We start from the raw sequence: 15,000 nt of genomic DNA, 5'->3' as shown, positions 1-15,000 counted from the left end.
CTCCTCTAGGATCCTCCGACCACTCCATCATATCAGTTAAGATAAAAACGAAATGTAAGAAGTCTCCAGACGTACCCCTCCACCGTACTGTATACCGATACTCTATGGCTGACTGGGATAGCTTCCGTACATTCATATCTGATTTACCTCTGCACTCCATGTTTAAAAAGGAAGTGTCCTCTATAGTATCAGATCTGACCGAATGGTTAATTGTAGGCATAGACCAATTCATACCATCTAAAAAATTCCAACAAAAACCTAACAGCCAGCCATGGTTCTCCCCAGAATGTGCTGCTGCTATCGCACACAGAAATCACTTTTTCCATAGCTACCAACGTAATAGATGCACTGAGACTAAAGCTGCTTTTAGGACTGCCAGCAACCACTGTAAAAGAGTAATAAAAAATGCAAGAGAGCTATATGCCCAGTCTGTTAAATCCAAAGTAGCTGATCAGCGGCTTGATTCCCACCAGTTTTGGCAAATAACAAATAGGATCCTGAACAGAAGTGTGTGTTCTATCCCAACCATTATCAATGGACCAGAGGTCATCTCGTCAGCGTCAGACAAGGCCAAACTATTTGCAAAGAACTTTGCAGCTAATTCTACCCTATGCGACGAAGGCCATCAACTCCCCATATTCCTCCTATAACACAGAACAAGCTAGGTAACATACAAATATCCGTGCATGAGGTTGCCAAGCTAATCAAAAACCTAGATTCCAGTAAAGCAACTGGCCCTGATGGCATCCCAATTATAGTGTTATTAAACCTTCAACCAGAACTTGCTCCCATACTTACGAAACTATTAAAGCGCTGCCTTAAGGAGAAGTGCTTTCCGACTCCCTGGAAGACCTCATCAGTTTGCCCTGTATTTAAGAATTCAGGTGATAAGTCATCTCTCTCTCAGTACAGACCAATAAGTCTCCTGTGTGTTATGAGTAAGTTGCTGGAATCCATATTAAATAGAGAAATAGTCAACCACCTCAGCAGGAACAACCTTCTTAGTGACACACAATATGGTTTCCGCTCTGCAAGATCTACCGCAGATGTGCTGACGGTTATATCCCACAGGATTAGTGAATCTCTTGACAAAGGCTTCCTTTCTAGGGCAATTGCTCTTGACATATCAAAGGTCTTCGACAAGGTATAGCATAAGGGTCTACTTCACAAGATTTCCAGCTACAGTATAACTGGAAATGTTTTCTCAATCATTAAATCATTTCTCTCCGATAGACTTATAAGAGTAGTGGTAGATGAACAAAGATCGGAGGCCTGCAGTATAAATGCTGGAGTCCCTCAGGGGTCAATCCTGGGCTCAACTCTCTTCCTGATCTACATCAATGACCTCCCTAAACACATACTTAAATCATTCGTTGACATCTTTGCTGATGACACGACCATCTACGGCAACACATCAAAGGCTGTAAATGACAAAGTTCTCTCTGATTCTCTCTCCTCTGATCTTGAGCGCATGGTTCAGTGGGGAAGACGTGGCTGGTTACCTTTAATGCATCCAAAACCAAACTCCTATCCTTATACCATCAACGCTCTGATCCCCATCTGGCATCAATTGTGATGGATGGCTCTCGTCTGGGAGAGGCCCAGTGTTTTGACAAGCTTCTGGGTTTGACCTTTACTCCTGATCTGAAATGGAACACGTACATCAAGTCTGTTGCCAAGGTCGCTGGAAAGATGGTGGGATCCTTCTACCGCTCCAGAAGATATCTCACTACTGATGCAATTTTCTATCTATATAAAGCCAAGTTCGTCCAAGGATGGAATACTGCTGCCATATCTGGGCAGGAACTGCTAAAAACAGCCTATCCTGCCTTGACAGAGTACAAAATAGACTTCGTGGCTTAGTTGGGGATGCCCTTTTCTCTACCCTGCAACGTCTCTCCCACAGAAGAGACGTTGCGAGCCTATCCTTGTTTTATCGTTATTTCCATGGCAGGTGCTCGTCTAAACTCCAATCTCTGGTCCCCCCCCTCGCCAATCTTTCACAAAAAACACCCGTCTAGCTGGATCCACTGTGAAAAATTTCCCCCACTCTATATCTGTGCCTAAATCAAAACGTGGATTCCATGATCAAAGCTTCTTTCTTAGAACTGCACGCCTGTGGAACTCTGTTCCGTCTGCCTGCTTCCCACCTGACTACAACTTGGATGTGTTCAAGTCCAACGTTAACAAATTCCTAATGAACCGCCCCCTTAAGTAAACACTTCATCAAATCTCCACACTAACGTAATATACTTGCAATAACCCTTACCTGAGTGGCTTCCGGGCCTTGATAAGTGGTGATCACTGTGTAAAAAAAAACAAAAAAACTTCAAGATTCATCGTTAGGGACAAATTAATCTAATTGATTTTGAACAATTTATAAACTTTTTTAGGGATACAAAACTTAAATATTGCAATTAGGAAGGGAAGACTTTTATGATTCATGATTGAAAGTAAATTTGTATATATATAAATATATATACATATTCCTTAATCTTCTCTCCAAAAGGGGGAGGAGGGGGAACAGGGAGGAAAGAAAGAGAAATGGGGAGCCAGCTGACCGGTTTCGACCCTCGCTTCTCAAAGCTGTATCGAGGGAATTTTTAAAAAAAAACAAAGAATGAAAAAGCGATTAAAATTGCGTTTTAATTTAATTTAATTTACGGGGAGGAAAAAAAAGTGGGAAAACGATTAAAATAAAACAGCATTATGGTCGAATACCCTAGAGATTAATCACGTTCAAACCCAGGAGGCATTCCCTTTGCTTGCAAAGAGAAGGCTTTCTAAGTCGAACGTGAATACTCTCCAAGATCTTAAGGTGATATAATGAATGAGCACGACTAAGAATAGAAAAAGAGTCCGTGCTAAAGTTCGTTGCACAAGACGGGTTTTCAAGTAAATGATCAGTAAGTGAGGACCCGTATGTGTTAGTAACAACGTCAGTTGCCCGGTAGGTTCCATTTCTAATTTTAATGGGTACATGTTGTTGGATTCTTCCATCTAATCTTAATGTCGTTCAACCCAAGTAGTTGGCACCGTAACCACATTCAAAATTGTAAATAACGTTACTATTATGGTGGTGGTGGGGGGGGGGGTAGAACGTCTTTTCGAGAAGATGGTAATAAAGTTCTCGTAGAGAACACAACACGCACATTAGCAGCAAAATAACATCTATGAACTGCTGAACTTATATGTTTGGCAAATTTCTCACTTACTGTACCCAACCAAGACAAACGAAGATAAATTTGACATTTGGCTACTATATTCTCTTTAATTCGGTCAGTTATTCAAAAGAAATTGGCTGAATTCTCTCGAAAATTAAAGGAATATATATATATATATATATATATATATATATATATATATATATATATATATACAAATTTACTTTCAGTCATGAATCATAAAAGACTTCCCTTCCTAATTGCAATATATATATATATATATATATATATATATATACAGGGTGACCCCTCAAAAAAACAAAAATTAAATGGAGATCATCTAGAACATATGCTGTAGAACGGAGAAAAAAGGCCAAAGACCCTAGTGTTTTGATTTGATGTTTTGAATATAATAAACTAGTTATGACCAAAGTTTCATTTCATTCGGACAAAACAGTAAAAAACGGGGCCTAATTAGAGTTGAGGCCCGTTTTTTCTGGGTCACCTGTATATATATATATATATATATATATATATATATATATTATATATATATATATATATATATATATATATATATTATATATATATATATATATAAGTATGCAGTATGTCTTACATGTGTTTTGTTGAATAGCGGAAGTCCACCACCGCCAAACAACTCATTAGAGATCAGAAATATGTGTTCCTCAAAAATAACAGTAGGGATTTTTTTTTTTATTTGAATAAAATGATATCGCGAAGAAAAATGTATATATATATATATATATATATATATATATATATATATATATATATATATATATATATATATATATGTGTGTGTGTGTGTGTGTAGCTGCACTAATGAGCTGTGATACAGCGAAACAGTACTGTAGGGGGGTGTAATTATTTACTTGAAACGTCCTCGGTTTGTATGTAACAATCGTAATGCCTTAAAAATCTTTCTCATAAATATTTTTTTATAATAAAAAAGATCTTTTTTATATAAATTTTGTAAATTTAAAAAAAAATGTCTAAGCTCAATAAATGTTTTTTTATCACGTTCCAAAGCATATATTGTGTTATATAATAATTCTACAAATTCTAAATATACTTTTTTTCTCAGTTGGTCATTTATTACTTTTCAAAAGGTATCCATAATAATATTGTTTGGTATTGCAGTATTGTTTGGTATTTAGTCTGCAAAAATATGTTATTGTTGCATATGTATTATACTATATTATATATATAATATAATATAGATATATATATATATATATATATATATATATATATATATATATATATATATATATATATATAATTATTTACTATAATAATTATTAAATACCTACAGCCGCTAGTGTTCCATCCTTTCGGGAATCATCAGTGCAGGATGTCACGATTAACACCAGCAGATAGACTCGAACCTGGCAACAGAAACCATCTTTGATTTCATTAGCAAGGACCTAATCCATCTAGCCACCGTTAACCGCAAGAAATACTGCTGAAATTTAAACATTTATTTTTTAAAATGTTTTTTAACGTGTGTCAGAGTGATCTAATCATTATATGATGATCTGTGCATAAGAGCTAAACTGGACGATTTTTTTTATTTCAACTGACACTGCTCAACGATAAGAAACGAGTTTCTTAAAGAGGCTGACATAATTATTTACTATAATAATTATTAAATAATTACAGACACTAGTGTTTCATCCTTTTTGGAATCATCGGTGCATAGACTCGCACCAGACAACAGAAGCCATTTTTAACTTCATTAGCAAGGACCTAATCCATCCGGCCACTGGTAAGTAGTTTCCCTTGGCTTGAGAAGCAGTTAACTAGATGTATCAGAATTTTTGGGGAATTCTTGACACCCCTAACACGAAACTGCGAACAAAATATAAAAAAACTTTGTAATTTCTCTTTTAAAAGTGGGTTGTTTATTTTCTTTATGGAATATATTTCCAAAATAAACTATTAAAGTTGTTTAAAAAATAATAGAAATATTATTATTATTATTATTATCATTGTTAAGCAATGTTTACAAAGTGTCGGCGCGCCTTCATGCAACCATTTTTTTTTTACATAATGAAATCAATTGAATTTTACGAGTTAATTTTTTTCAATTTTTAAAATTTAAAAATCTATCAAAATTTTTCTATTGGTTAAATTTTTACGATATTTTCAGGGTCAATGTGAAATGTTATGCTCTTTCCAATAAACCGAATATAATATTTTAGACAAACGTTTTTTTTTTAAATTCACCCCCCCCATTTTGAAATGTCTATTAAAATTTTAATAATTAATTTATGTACCAAAGTTTTATATATCACAAATTGAAGATAAAAGATCGATAAATAATATATTGTAAATTAAAACAAAAAAAAGAAGTGTTTTTGAAAATTTACCAGTAAAGTCCAAAGTGTAAAACCTTTTTTTTTTAAAACCACGTTGATTTTTTTTTTTTAATTGGAAGCCTATGTTCTGCTTAAATTGTCCAGTAAGTAATGGACGATAACAACAATTTTTTTCTATTTCATTCAATATTTTCTTTTTTTAGATATTTTTTTAAAAATTTCACTCGACAAAAAAGAATGAAAATATAATAAATAAAAAATGTATGTATTTCTTTGAGAAAAGAAAAAAAAATTCCTGGAGTGTTTTTTTTTTTAAGGAATAATCATGAGTAAAATTTGATTATTTTTAAACTATGGGAACACATATTTCTCCAGGTACAAGGCTACACGCCTAACGTGAACATGTGGTTTTTATGTCCTTTTGTTCGTCCGTAGTTCAAAACAAGGAGAAAAATTACTCCCGGTTTTACGAAAAATGCTTCCATGATCGCAAGTTTTTCAAATAGTCGTTTAAAAAATTCTTTTATTTAAAAAATAAATGGAATTTAAAATATAAATATGGATAAATTCTTAACAATGAAGAATGGAACTGCGCATTGAATTGTTTTTTTTTATAGGTAAGTGATATTTTGGAATTTATATCGATTTTTTATACTCGAAGGAAGTAAAATTTCGTTGATTTTCTTCAAATCTTTTTTAAAGAAAGCCGATTTAAAAAACAAGTATTGCATATTTTGCTATTAAAGCTGATGGTTTTTTAAAATTTTGTCTTTGTTCCTTTAATTGAAAAAAAATTAGGGTTTGAATTACATTTTTCACTTAGTTATAAGCTTGTAAAAATAGGAGGTCGAATTATTCAATTTTTTTTCACGGATTCTTAAAATCGGTTTCTGGCACTGCTAGCAGTTAACTGACGAGTGTTTTGAGAAAGCACCTTCTCCCGCACGGTGAGTCAAAACCCGTGTGAGAGAAAGCGTGCAACCTCAAAGTGTAGAACACACTTATCCTCCATGTTAGATGCAAGCCATACATTGGCAGAACATATCCATCCTATCAATGATAAAGGTCTCCACCCAGTGGGTGAGTTATGAACATTTGTATTGCTCTGTTATGTTGTGTTGTCGGTATTGCATTTGTCAATGTGTTAATGAATGTCTATATTTGTACTTGGATTTTGTTTAGTTAGTCATTATACATAATTTATGCTCGTTAAGTAGTTTCTGTTTCAGGTTAATTAATTTAACTATGCGACGGCAATACGTCCAACACCTTAAAGAAATAACTCTTTTTTTTATCTGAATTTTAGATATTATTTTTCCGGGATTACACAAATTAAATTTTTAAGGGTTTGTTGGGTATCTTTCAAGTTTTAGCTGGACATACAAACATATATTTGCCCTTGATATAATAGGAGCATTACATAATACATCATCTGATCAGTGCATCCGATTGTACAGTTCCAATTTAAGGCGCATTATGATAACATCCACATCAACTCAGATTCAGAATGATAGTACGTCAAGTTTCTATATATGAGTTGAACAGACACGACACTAAACTGCTTTTGGTATCCTTGAGTAAGGTTTTTTACCCCTACATCCCTAAATTCATCTTTCTCAGCTCTTTCAACCCATTTTCTACCCTATTTTCCAAACTAATCAAATACTCAAGCCCTTCCTCAAATGATCATAGTGCATAACACAAAATTGCATCCAGTGATAAAGCCCCAATTTTAAACTTTTTTTTTGGCGGGGGGTGTTGAGTCATTGCTTAATTATGACAACTCCCATATTTCTGGTCCTACCAGATTAAGCTGTCTGAAGATACAGGCTTCCTGATCTAAAATGTATCAAACATTAATATCATTATTAATATTACCTCTTAATATTAAAACTCCACCTTTGGTAAATTTTAATTTATTGTTTTAATTTTAATTTATTGTTTTATTTATTTCTTTTTTGAAAACAACTAAAAATATATCCTGCAACTTTTTATCTTCATTAATCTGTAATGCAAATAAAGTGTTTGTTTTTTTTCTTCTCTGTAATTCTGGATCTCTTAGACATTTTTCAAATTTTCAGCACTTTCTAATATGGCTGCTTCGCAATATGGCTCCCCAGATTGCTGCAGCCACAAATTTTATTTGTAGTCATTACAACTTGTCTTTCATTATATTTTCATGTGCTATCAACAGATTTGTTATAACGCTCTGTTTTTGCATACCGTTGTTTTCTGAGTAATGAACAAAGAAATAAAAAGCCAAATCTTATGTGTTTTTTTCTTCTTTCAATTGATTCCAAAAAATGTTTTTGCCATTGTTACATGTTTATTTTCTTGCCGTGTTTAGCATCTAACACTTTATTTTATTTTTGTAATCACAGATTTTGATCAATTTATCTTTCTTTGCGAATAGACTCTGTTGAAAAGTTCACCTTCCAAATAAAAATATTCTATTTATTCTTCTATATTTTAATTGTATGTTTTTGTATCTTATTTACAGTTTTAACTTGTGCTGCTAGATCAAACTGTCTGAAGATACTGGCTTCCTGACTTAGAATGCACAAACCATTGATATTATTATTTTTTTCTTTTTCCTTTTCAATGCCCAATAATGTTTCGCAAAGTAAAAAACAAGAACGACAATTTTCCTCAACAAAAAAGCTTGAAGAGTAAAAAAACTTTTTCTAAAATTACTGGATTTAGCATTAAGTAACCCAAAAAGGGTTGATATGCCATAAAACAAATCAACCAAACCAAACCAAACCAAACCAAACCAAACCAAACACCATGAATAAATATTTGAAGATATAAAGATCTTGGAGCATAAAACCTTTTTCAAAATGACCGGATTTGGCATTAAATAATCCAAAAAGGGCTTATATGTCATAAAACAAACCAACGAACCAACCAACCAAACACTAAATATTTCTGGCTGTTATTCACTTTTTGATTGTTATATTTACACTTGGTCCTGAATGTGACTTTAAAGTGTCCCACATCCAAATCTACTTTCCAACATTTTTTTCCTACCCTATTTTCCAACCTTATCAACTACTCAAGCCTCTCTACTCTCTCCAATGTTAAGAGCTCTAATTTGTGAGATTTGGAGAATGTGGAGTTATGTAGCATAGTCGTTACATGTCCGCACTCGGGACCTACACATTGTGTGCATACAGCCACAAGGAAACCAACAAATAATAACAGCTCACGTTTTTTCGTTGAAACAATAGACATTTATTTCCAAGTACTTTCGAGCCTTGTCTCTTGTTCAAACCTGTCACTCTCGGCCCATGTGTGTAACATGTCTATTTCTAACATGATCCTCGGTCTGTGCAGACATTCTTCTTTTTATGATCTTTTTTTTTTTTTCCTTTCCTCGCTGAGACGTCACCTCACACATGGCTCGGTCATTTGCATACAACTGCCATATGTGCATGCAAGCTCTGTTGCAGTTACACCTTAGTTATGATTACTTTCAAGTTCACTTTGATCTGGAGTTGTAAAACCTGTCAGGGTATAGAAATGAGATGAAACTCTATGTAATAGTGGTATGTAACAAAAGCTGTCACACAAAAGAAAAAAAACAAAACCTTTTTCATCACAACAACAAAAGGATTTAATCAATTACCTACACCGTTATATATAGGTGAAAGAAAGTTGGGCAGTGTCCAAGTATGGAAATAAAAGTAGAAAGTTCTTTAGGTTGTCGAAGGTCTGTCAGCAGTTATCTTTTGGCAGGCAAATGCTTGAGTGTCAAGTTGACAGGAACAGAGAGAGAGAGAGAGAGAGAGAGAGAGAGAGAGAGAGAGAGAGAGAGAGAGAGAAAACGGAGGGAGGAGTTTTTCATCATTGTTTTCAAGGCTTTCTCTGTTGACTGACTGTAATTCTCAAAGGGGGTGAAGTAGTTTTTCAATAGACAGATGGAATCAATGTGCCTAGCAAGCTGATTGGTAAGTATGTGACTAAATCACTTAGCACAAGAGAAAATAAGTTTTTATTTATGTTTCTACAAGAGCTTCATTCTTGTGCTAAATAGAAACTGTCGTTTACAGACTATTTGTTTACAAAATATATACTTACAAAACAAATTAATCGCTCTCTCTAAACAAAAAGACATTCGTATGCAATATGCATATGATTTCTGCATAAAATGAGGCAACTTTGGTTGGTTGTTTGTTTTTGTTTTACGGCATATCAACCCTTTTCGAGTTATTTAATGTCGAATCCAAAGATTTTGAAGAAAAATTTTTTTAATAGAGTATATTTGTTGTTTTCACGTCAGTTTCTATTTAACCCATAGTTGGAACCCTAATAGGTACTACCACTCTGGGTCAGAGTAGACCTGGGAGCAATGGTAATTAAAGGGTGGCTCCACACTCCCCAAAGCCCACAAGCTGGGGCCTCACCACTGGATATAGTTTAAGGTCATATCCAGGACCCCCATTGAGGGACTTTTACCCTCTGTAGGGGGGGGGGCAGTTGCCGTATTCTAATGCCCCACGACAGGGCCCGCAACTTTGGTGGACATGCAATAAAATCCAACAATAACAAACCAACCATATTAAAAAAAAGGTTCTATTTCTATTGCTGTATTTTCTGGTTTTCTTCAATCAGTCATAATTTTGAATTAAACCTTATTTTGGCTTACAATCTGATCAATGGTCATTATGATATGCCTTGGGGTTTATTATTCACTGCTGCATGAATAAAAGGGCTATGTGGACATTAGAAGAAACTATTTTACCACCTATTTCAATTGAACCAGAGAAGGGTCGCTTTCTTAATCAGAATTCCTGGACATTAGAATAATCTTCTAAGGGAGGTAATAAATATGTGAACAACACAACAATTCAAGGTGAATTTGAAAACATGCTCCTATATATTTGATTCCCCACGAGAGCAAAATTTGACACAAGGTCGTTTTTAATGTGGGAGAATAGCCAACTCCCCAGAAAAGAGCACTCTGGATTAGGAGACAAAAATTAAAAATTGCCTTATCCTAGAAGGAGAGAATTAACTTAGTGTAATATTAGAACAGATATTACACTCTGATCCCAGACTAAAGAACAGGTAACACAGACTATGTACTTAATTTAATCCTATTCTGTGTAAATTTTTACCACCATTCCTCCACATGGCAATTGAACCATGCTTACTTTTTTTTGTTCAAATAAAATGAATTCAATTGCAAAAACTAAATTGTACTCTCTGGAATGAATGAAGAGTTTAGTCTGAATTGCACCTGAATAAGTTTGAAATTAAATCATCCGAATCAACGTTGTGCATATTACAACCAATATGAAGACAACAGTCTTAAACATGCAAATAGCACAACTGTAAATGTAAAACAATTGTCCTCAATTTTTTTAATGCTATTATGTAAACATGCACTAGGCGATTGCATGTTTAGTGAGTTGCATGGTTTTAATGCATGTAAATGACAGACTTGCTACTAGTTAAAGATATTCATCCAAGAGAAGTAGGGTGACCCAGAAGCAATTGAAAATATTTCTGATTGTGAGTTAGGTCACATAGAAATAAGTGCCTCATTGTTATAATTTTGTTTAAAGGAATAAAAAGAAACTAGAACAGGGGAATAGAGTAGCAAAATGTATTAACACGAACACACAAAAGTGTTAGTTGTTCGTCTAGCCGATTAACAACCATAGTTGGTCTAGCGGATATTGACTCCTGCCTTATGGCCTTATGTTCCGTATTTATTGGGTATGGATCAGTTCTGCCACAACACTCATTAAATGAGGAATCATACTGAGATCAACCTACTTGACAAAAAAAAATAATGTCCCTGGAAGGTCTCCAGATAAGCCCTTTTGAATGGACACTGTCAAGCCATTATCGCTAGTAAACATCAGAGTAATCCTTCTGAGTGGTTAAATGGGATTGATGGAAACTAAAACCGGATGTCTTGAATTTCTAGTTGAAGGTGCATATATTCCAGCCTATGGACAGAAGAAGGCAATTAGATTGGGCCTTCCAGGCACAAGACAGTCTGTTAAAAAGTTGAATATCTGAGAGAGAGAGAGCTGATTTTCGGTAGCCCTCAGAGATAGATGGTCTGTTTGTGTGAGGTTGGAATTATGTTTTAATGTTTTAATTTGGTCGAGCAAATATCTAATTCTGCAAGTCTGCTATTCAACCTAAGAAAACAAATATCTTTTGTAACCCCCCCCCACGCACGCACACACACACACACACACACACACACACACACACACACACACACACACACACACACACACACAAATCAAATAAACCTTTGTTAATTGTTTTTAAACTTGAGTTGTGGTTTTATTTGGAGGGAGAATTCCTTTATTGTAGCATGTAGTGAATTCAACAACAACTTTGGACCAGTAAAAGGAGTGGGATGATCACGGCCTGTGCAGTGGATGCACTCATGCATGTTTACAAATGTTCATTTCCACATACATCAGTTTTGTCTGGCCCACCTGTATACTGAACTTAGATAAACAGTGTCAGACTCACAGCTTTAAATTGAAATTTGAGAACTCTGAGAGTTAAAGTAGGAGGAAGTGGGTGATGTTTTTGAAAGTTTCAAGTGACAGTGAGAGTATTAAGACTTGATTGTTCAGTGACATAGCAAGTGATCTCATTGAACCAAGACTAATTTTTAGTGTTCATCATTTAAAGTTTGAATAATTCATTGTGTGACCTTTTACCCACTTATTTAAGACAGAAAACAAAATAATCGTTTCTTTTCTGGATTAGTGGCTCCTCTTAAAAAAAAAACGGTTAATCCTTCGTTTAGGAACATTTCCATGAGCATAGTTTCTTTCTAAGAACTATTTGTCTGTGGAACAATACCGCAATGCTGCTTCCCAGCTGACTAAAACATGCTCGTATTCAAGTTCAATGTTCACAAATTTCTTGTTGACTGGCCTCTTCATTAATCAAATTCTGTCCAGTTCCAACCGTCGTCTTCTATCCTAAAAACAATAAAAAAAAAAAAACAGTGTAGTTGGTATGGTGCAATGGTTACAGGTGCAAATTCTTTAGTCAGCATTCCAGGTTCAAGTTCTGCCAAGGCTATTGCATTCGAAATTGCTAAACAAATAAAAAGCCTCACATGATTGGAGAAACATTTCTTAAACCGTGCATATGAAAGCAGTAGATAATTTTCTGGGAGAAGACAAAGAAGACGCAACAATTATCTCTGTCAAATAACACTACACAAATGTGCATTACTAAAATATCTATAGATGTAAAAGGGCAGGTTTTGACGGAAATCAATAGTTCCCCTTTCTTCTCTTTTCAGCTCGACGAGTCAATAGATATAAGTTGATGTTCTAAGTTGCTTGCCTTTGTAAGATACATTAATTGGGGTGGCATTAAAGGTGGATTCTTATTCTGCAGTGCATTTGAAACCATAACGAAGCTAATGATGTTCTGGAAAAAGTTTCAAATTTTTCCAAGACGAAGATCTTCAATGGGGAAACATGTGGGAGATTTGAACGGATGAGATTGAAATCAGGAGTCCAGTCAGGAGTAAAGAAGTTAGGACCTCATGCAAAGAGCATCCACTGCAAAATTCACCGACATATTTTCACCAGTGAAACTCTTCCTGCCTCTTTGCAGAAAATGCTTAAATCTGTAAGTAAAATAGCAAATTATGTGAAGACTTAAGGACTCAGAATTCGCCTATAAAAAAAAATATGCATAGAAATGACTGCTGCTCATGAAGTCCCTTTCCTATACACAGCAGCATGTTGGTTGTCAAAAGAAAACGCGATTAATCGTGTCATCAGAATAAAAGATGAAACAAAGCTATTTTTGGACTCAAGAAAAGAAAGATCTTGTAGTTCACTTCGAAGATGAAGTATTGAATAAAAAGGGTTGTGTACCTAGTCCATATTTTTGACCCGCTGAACAAGCTCAATTAAAAGCTTCAAGGAATGGAAATATATTCTCCTTTTTCTTGTTTATATATATATATATATATATATATATATATATATATATATATACATATATATATATATATATATATATATATATATATACAGTATAAATATATAAACAGTATATATATATACACAGTATATATATATATATATATATATATATATATATATACAGTATATAAATATATAAACAGTATATATATATACACAGTATATATATATATATATATATATATATATATATATACACAGTATATATATATATACACACACAGTATATATATATATATATATATATATATATATATACAGTATATATATATATACAGTATATATATATATACAGTATATATATATATATATATATATATATATACAGTATATATATATATACACACAGTGTATATATATATATACACAGTGTATATATATACACATATATATATACATATATATATACACATATATATATATACATATATATATACAGCCAGTATATATATACGTATATATATACACAGTATATATATATATACATATATATATACACAGTATATATATACATATATATATACACAGTATATATATATACATATATATATACATATATATATACAGTATATATATACAGTACATATATATATATATTGTATATATATACAGTATATATATACATATATATATACAGTATATATATATACAGTATATATATACAGTATATATATACAGTATATATATACAGTATATATATATACAGTATATATATACAGTATACCTATATAACTATATATATATACAGTATATATATACAGTATATATACAGTATATATATGTGTATACAGTATATATATATATATATATAGTATATGTACATATATATACAGTATATATATATATACAGTATATATATACAATATATATATACAGTGCATATATATACAGTATATATATACAATATATATATATACAGTATATATATATAGACAGTATATATATAGACAGTATATATATATATACAGTATATATATACAGTATATATATACAGTATATATATACAGTATATATATATACAGAATAAATATACAGTATATATATATATACGTTATATATATACAGTATATATATATATACAGTATATATATACAGTATATATATATACGGTATATATATACAGTATATATATATATATATATATATACAGTATATATATACAGTATATATATAGAGTATATATATATATATAGAGTATATATATATATATAGTATATATATATACAGTATATATATATACAATATATATATATATATGTATATATATGTATATATATGTATATATGTATATATATATAGTATATATATACTGTATATATATACAGTATATATATACTGTATATATATATATATACTATACACATATATAGTATATATAAACTGTATATATAATGTATATATATATAATATATATATATCAAATATATATATAATATATATATATATATAAAATATATATATATGTACAGTATATATATATGCAGTGTATATATACAGTAT

At 32.3% G+C, this 15,000-nt stretch overlaps 1 protein-coding gene across 9 annotated transcripts in view; it reads right to left on the bottom strand.

The window, feature by feature from the left end:
- Nucleotides 1–8,448: 8,448 nt before the first annotated feature.
- LOC145303651 (uncharacterized) overlaps nt 8,449–15,000 on the bottom strand; it is a 637,407-nt gene continuing 630,855 nt past the window's right edge. For 8 of the 9 annotated variants that reach the window (XM_080145212.1, XM_080145215.1, XM_080145217.1 and 5 more), the window contains one exon: nt 9,101–12,474. The gene's annotated coding sequence lies outside the window, so the exon portion shown is untranslated. Of the gene's footprint in view, nt 9,016–9,100; nt 12,475–15,000 lie in introns of those variants that run through there. The other variant, XM_080145214.1, reaches the window with a different exon arrangement.

The sequence above is a fragment of the Euprymna scolopes genome, chromosome 19 (assembly GCF_053919585.1).
Source record: "Euprymna scolopes isolate OS-2025 chromosome 19, ASM5391958v1, whole genome shotgun sequence".
Taxonomy (NCBI): domain Eukaryota; kingdom Metazoa; phylum Mollusca; class Cephalopoda; order Sepiida; family Sepiolidae; genus Euprymna; species Euprymna scolopes.
This window is presented reverse-complemented; position numbering and strand designations above follow the sequence as displayed.